The sequence below is a fragment of the Panulirus ornatus genome, chromosome 12, assembly GCF_036320965.1.
Source record: "Panulirus ornatus isolate Po-2019 chromosome 12, ASM3632096v1, whole genome shotgun sequence".
Taxonomy (NCBI): Eukaryota; Metazoa; Arthropoda; class Malacostraca; order Decapoda; family Palinuridae; genus Panulirus; species Panulirus ornatus.
Window position 1 is genome coordinate 27,986,476 of NC_092235.1, and position 6,000 is coordinate 27,992,475.

The following is a 6,000-nucleotide window of genomic DNA, read 5'->3' on the forward strand; positions in this document are numbered from 1 at the left end:
TGGTAGTACTGGTCGTGGTGGTGGTGGTCGTGGTGGTGGTGGTCGTGGTGGTGGTCGTGGTGGTGGTGGTCGTGGTGGTGGTAGTACTGGTCGTGGTGGTGGTGGTCGTGGTGGTGGTGGTCGTGGTGGTGGTCGTGGTGGTGGTGGTCGTGGTGGTGGTCGTGGTGGTGGTAGTACTGGTCGTGGTGGTGGTGGTGATGGTCGTGGTGGTCGTGGTGGTCGTGGTGGTGGTCGTGGTGGTCGTGGTCGTGGTGGTCGTGGTGGTGGTGGTCGTGGTCGTGGTAGGGTGGGTGGGTGTAGGTGACTACATATTAATTATCATCTCTACAATCACACTACCTCACAAACCTTGCACGACTCTCCTCTACTCTTCTCTCTTCCTGTAGATGTATGTTGTTGTTCTGCTCCGCTACTTCAAAACCGGTTCTTTGCGCGTCTCTGCCTTAGGGCTGTTGTGTGCGCGACGGCCAGAGGGAGTTTTACACTTGTCTTGCCCCGACTCTTGTATGTATGTACTACCATGTTTTAACACACACACACACACACACCAGCCTGAGCCAGGTAGCCATTTATCGACCAGCCCTGATGGGAGGATGAACACTTGGGTTGGCTGTGGGCCGACTGCCGCGCCCTGAATTTCAACCCAGGCCAGCCCGCGTGTGAATCATGGTCAGCAACGCTACCTTGTGTGCACCATACAGCCTTAGCCTTGATGTTTACATGTGTGAGTGACGTCAGGACTGTGAGGGGTCGGGTGACCTTTGACCTTTAGCAGGTCAGCAGTTGACCTTACCTGGGGATATATATACCTGGAGGATAGAAACCTTCCCAAAATATCTTGGCCAGCTCTCCTCCCTACCTGGCCAGCTCTCCTCCCTACCTGGCCAGCTCTCCTCCCTACCTGGCCAGCTCTCCTCCCTACCTGGCCAGCTCTCCTCCCTACCTACCTGGCCAGCTCCCCTCCCTCCCTCCCTCCCTGGCGCCTCGGTACACAGTCGTGGGTTCGAGCCCCCATGTATTGACTTGACGACTCACGTGACCTTTACTGTGGATGGGTGGATCTGGCTCCCAGGGTGGATCTTGCTCCCAGGGTGGGTGGGTCTTGCTCCCAGGGTGGGTGGGTCTTGCTCCCAGGGTGGGTGGGTCTTGCTCCCAGGGTGGGTCTTGCTCCCAGGGTGGGTGGGTCTTGCTCCCAGGGTGGGTAGGTCTTGCTCCCAGGGTGGGTGGGTCTGGCTCCCAGGGTGGGTGGGTCTTGCTCCCAGGGTGGGTGGGTCTTGCTCCCAGGGTGGATGGGTCTGGCTCCCAGGGTGGGTGGGTCTTGCTCCCAGGGTGGGTGGGTCTGGCTCCCAGGGTGGGTCTGGCTCCCAGGGTGGGTGGGTCTTGCTCCCAGGGTGGGTGGGTCTTGCTCCCAGGGTGGGTGGGTCTTGCTCCCAGGGTGGGTCTTACTCCCAGGGTGGGTGGGTCTGGCTCCCAGGGTGGGTGGGTCTGTCTCCCAGGGTGGGTGGGTCTGTCATTATGGATACAATTCTCATTATTATTTATCTCTATTTACTATAATAATGTGATGTATGATATTATAGATTGATATCATTATTGTGATGTATGATATTATAGATTGATATCATTATTGTGATGTATGATATTATAGATTGATATCATTATTGTGATGTATGATATTATAGATTGATATCATTATTGTGATGTATGATATTATAGATTGATATCATTATTGTGATGTATGATATTATAGATTGATATCATTATTGTGATGTATGATATTATAGATTGATATCATTATTGTCATGTATGATATTATAGATTGATATCATTATTGTGATGTATGATATTATAGATTGATATCATTATTGTGATGTATGATATTATAGATTGATATCATTATTGTCATGTATGATATTATAGATTGATATCATTATTGTGATGTATGATATTATAGATTGATATCATTATTGTCATGTCTGATATTATAGATTGATATCATTATTGTGATGTATGATATTATAGATTGATATCATTATTGTGATGTATGATATTATAGATTGATATCATTATTGTGATGTATGATATTATAGATTGATATCATTATTGTGATGTATGATATTATAGATTGATATCATTATTGTGATGTATGATATTATAGATTGATATCATTATTGTGATGTATGATATTATAGATTGATATCATTATTGTCATGTATGATATTATAGATTGATATCATTATTGTGATGTATGATATTATAGATTGATATCATTATTGTGATGTATGATATTATAGATTGATATCATTATTGTGATGTATGATATTATAGATTGATATCATTATTGTGATGTATGATATTATAGATTGATATCATTATTGTGATGTATGATATTATAGATTGATATCATTATTGTGATGTATGATATTATAGATTGATATCATTATTGTGATGTATGATATTATAGATTGATATCATTATTGTCATGTATGATATTATAGATTGATATCATTATTGTGATGTATGATATTATAGATTGATATCATTATTGTGATGTATGATATTATAGATTGATATCATTATTGTCATGTATGATATTATAGATTGATATCATTATTGTGATATTCTTACCAGTGAGGAACCACACCATTCATGATCACACAGTAAACAATGTTACTTATTGTTTACGTACAATGTGTTTTGTTTACAATCATCACATTTGGCGGGAAGGAACACGTGTATTTGTTTACCTTAAGGTGGGTGGGTGGGGTGGGAACCACTCTTACATTGTGTGTGTGTGTGTGTGTGTGTGTGTGTGGGTGGGTGGGTGGGTGTGTGTGTGTGTGTGTGTGTGTGTTCACTGGGGGCCAGGAGTCACGTGACCTTGACCCGTCCTGGTCATGATATGTATCAGGAGGTCACAAGGTCAGAGGTTACGGCCGGGGTCATTGCTTCTCCACCAGTGAGGTGAAGCGTCCAGGGGCATGCCATACCCCTGGTATACCCCCAGACACTCCCCTACACCCCTACAACACCCCCAGACACTCCCCTACACCCCTACAACACCCCCAGACACTCCCCTACACCGCTACAACACCCCCAGACACTCCCCTACACCCCTACAACACCCCCAGACACTCCCCTACACCCCTACAACACCCCCAGACACTCCCCTACACCCCTACAACACCCCCAGACACCCCTACACCCCTACAACGCCCCCAGACACTCCCCTACACCCCTACAACGCCCCCAGACACTCCCCTACACCCCTACAACGCCCCCAGACACTCCCCTACACCCCTACAACACCCCCAGACGCTTCCCTACACCCCTACAACACCCCCAGAGACTTCCAGACCTCCCAACACACCTCCAACATTGTTGACTCTACCTCCAACACTCGCGGACCTTTAGGTAAGACGTCTCCAACAAGAGACGGGAGACATGCATCCATCCCTGCCTGACCGTCTCTCTATAACTGGATGATGTGGGGGTTGGGGGGTTGGGGGGGGGAGGTTGTGATGACAGGGTCTGCTGGGGTTGGGGGGGGAGGGAGGGAGGGAGGGGTTATAATGGGAGAGTTGTAGGGTTGTAGGTCAGATGTGTGCAGGCAAGTGACGTGGGATGACATGACTGGCCAGACATGAGGCTGGACCTTCCTAGTGATGATGGGGGACGACAACAACAACAACAACAACAACAACAACAACAACAACAACAACAACAACAACACACACACACACACACACACACACACACACACACACACACACACACACACACGTGTCTGGCTGCTGACGTCAAGAGGAAGAAGGTGGACGTGATAGAAGATGGGAGACGTGATGACGGACAGATGAAGCACATGTGACACAAGTATGAACCATGTCATCGCTCGAGGTAATGGAGGTCAGTTGGGGACAACCTCATTACCTCGTATTTACCATTTACGTTGAAATTACACTCGAGAAGGTCAGGTTTACCCTGGAACACGGGCAGCGGGTGGCCTGCTGCTGTACCCGCCTGTAAAAACCTTTTGGTATGGTGTGGGTGGTCCGTGTGCCGGGAGAATGGTGTGGATGGTCCGTGTGCCGGGGGAATGGTGTGGGTGGTCCGTGTGTCGGGGGAATGGTGTGGATGGTCCGTGTGCCGGGGGAATGGTGTGGGTGGTCCGTGTGTCGGGGGAATGGTGTGGATGGTCCGTGTGCCGGGAGAATGGTGTGGATGGTCCGTGTGCCGGGGGAATGGTGTGGGTGGTCCGTGTGCCGGGAGAATGGTGTGGATGGTCCGTGTGCCGGGGGAATGGTGTGGGTGGTCCGTGTGTCGGGGGAATGGTGTGGATGGTCCGTGTGCCGGGGGAATGGTGTGGATGGTCCGTGTGCCGGGAGAATGGTGTGGATGGTCCGTGTGCCGGGGGAATGGTGTGGGTGGTCCGTGTGTCGGGGGAATGGTGTGGATGGTCCGTGTGCCGGGGGAATGGTGTGGATGGTCCGTGTGCCGGGGGAATGGTGTGGGTGGTCCGTGTGCCGGGGGAATGGTGTGGGTGGTCCGTGTGCCGGGGGAATGGTGTGGGTGGTCCGTGTGTCGGGGGAATGGTGTGGATGGTCCGTGTGCCGGGGGAATGGTGTGGATGGTCCGTGTGCCGGGGGAATGGTGTGGGTGGTCCGTGTGTCGGGGGAATGGTGTGGATGGTCCGTGTGCCGGGGGAATGGTGTGGATGGTCCGTGTGCCAGGGGAATGGTGTGGGTGGTCCGTGTGCCAGGGGAATGGTGTAGATGGTCCGTGTGCCGGGGGAATGGTGTGGGTGGTCCGTGTGTCGGGGGAATGGTGTGGATGGTCCGTGTGCCGGGGGAATGGTGTGGGTGGTCCGTGTGCCGGGGGAATAGTGTGGGTGGTCCGTGTGTCGGGGGAATGGTGTGGGTGGTCCGTGTGCCGGGGGAATGGTGTGGGTGGTCCGTGTGCCGGGGGAATGGTGTGGGTGGTCCGTGTGCCGGGGAATGGTGTGGGTGGTCCGTGTGCCGGGGGAATGGTGTGGATGGTCCGTGTGCCGGGGGAATGGTGTGGGTGGTCCGTGTGCCGGGGAATGGTGTGGGTGGTCCGTGTGCCGGGGGAATGGTGTGGATGGTCCGTGTGCCGGGGGAATGGTGTGGGTGGTCCGTGTGCCGGGGAATGGTGTGGATGGTCCGTGTGCCGGGGGAATGGTGTGGGTGGTCCGTGTGCCGGGGGAATGGTGTGGATGGTCCGTGTGCCGGGGGAATGGTGTGGGTGGTCCGTGTGCCGGGGGAATGGTGTGGGTGGTCCGTGTGCCGGGGGAATGGTGTGGGTGGTCCGTGTGTCGGGGGAATGGTGTGGGTGGTCCGTGTGCCGGGGGAATGGTGTGGGTGGTCCGTGTGCCGGGGGTAAAGACCATGGCATTACTGTTAATGATGGCTGACGGCCGGCCAGGGGCTGGGAGAGGCCGAGTGAGAGTTGTGTTGGGAGAGCTAAAGTGAGAGTAGTGTCGGGTGATGAGAGGAGTCAAGTGAGAGCAGGGTTGGGTGTTGCGACACCTGACGTGTGTGGAAGTGGTACACTGTGCAGGACGAACTGGTTGTACATGTGTACACGGGATGGGAGAGGGTGTACACGTACAGGTGATGTGTACATGGCATGGTAGAGGGTGTACACGTACAGGTGATGTGTACACGGGTGGGAGAGGGTGTACACGTCCAGGTGATGTGTACACGGGTGGCAGAGGGTGTACACGTCCAGGTGATGTGTACATGGCATGGTAGAGGGTGTACACGTACAGGTGATGTGTACACGGGATGGTAGAGGGTGTACACGTACAGGTGATGTGTACATGGCATGGTAGAGGGTGTACACGTACAGGTGATGTGTACATGGCATGGTAGAGGGTGTACACGTCCAGGTGATGTGTACATGGTATGGTAGAGGGTGTACACGTACAGGTGATGTGTACATAGGATGGTGTACTTGCTGGTATCATGGAGGGAAAGTGAG

General features: G+C 52.0%; 1 protein-coding gene across 1 annotated transcript in view; it reads left to right on the top strand.

Annotated features, from left to right (window-relative positions):
- Positions 1 to 6,000, top strand: part of Cals (calsyntenin 1) — a 218,701-nt gene that overhangs the window by 157,424 nt on the left and 55,277 nt on the right. The gene's annotated exons all lie outside the window — the stretch shown is intronic.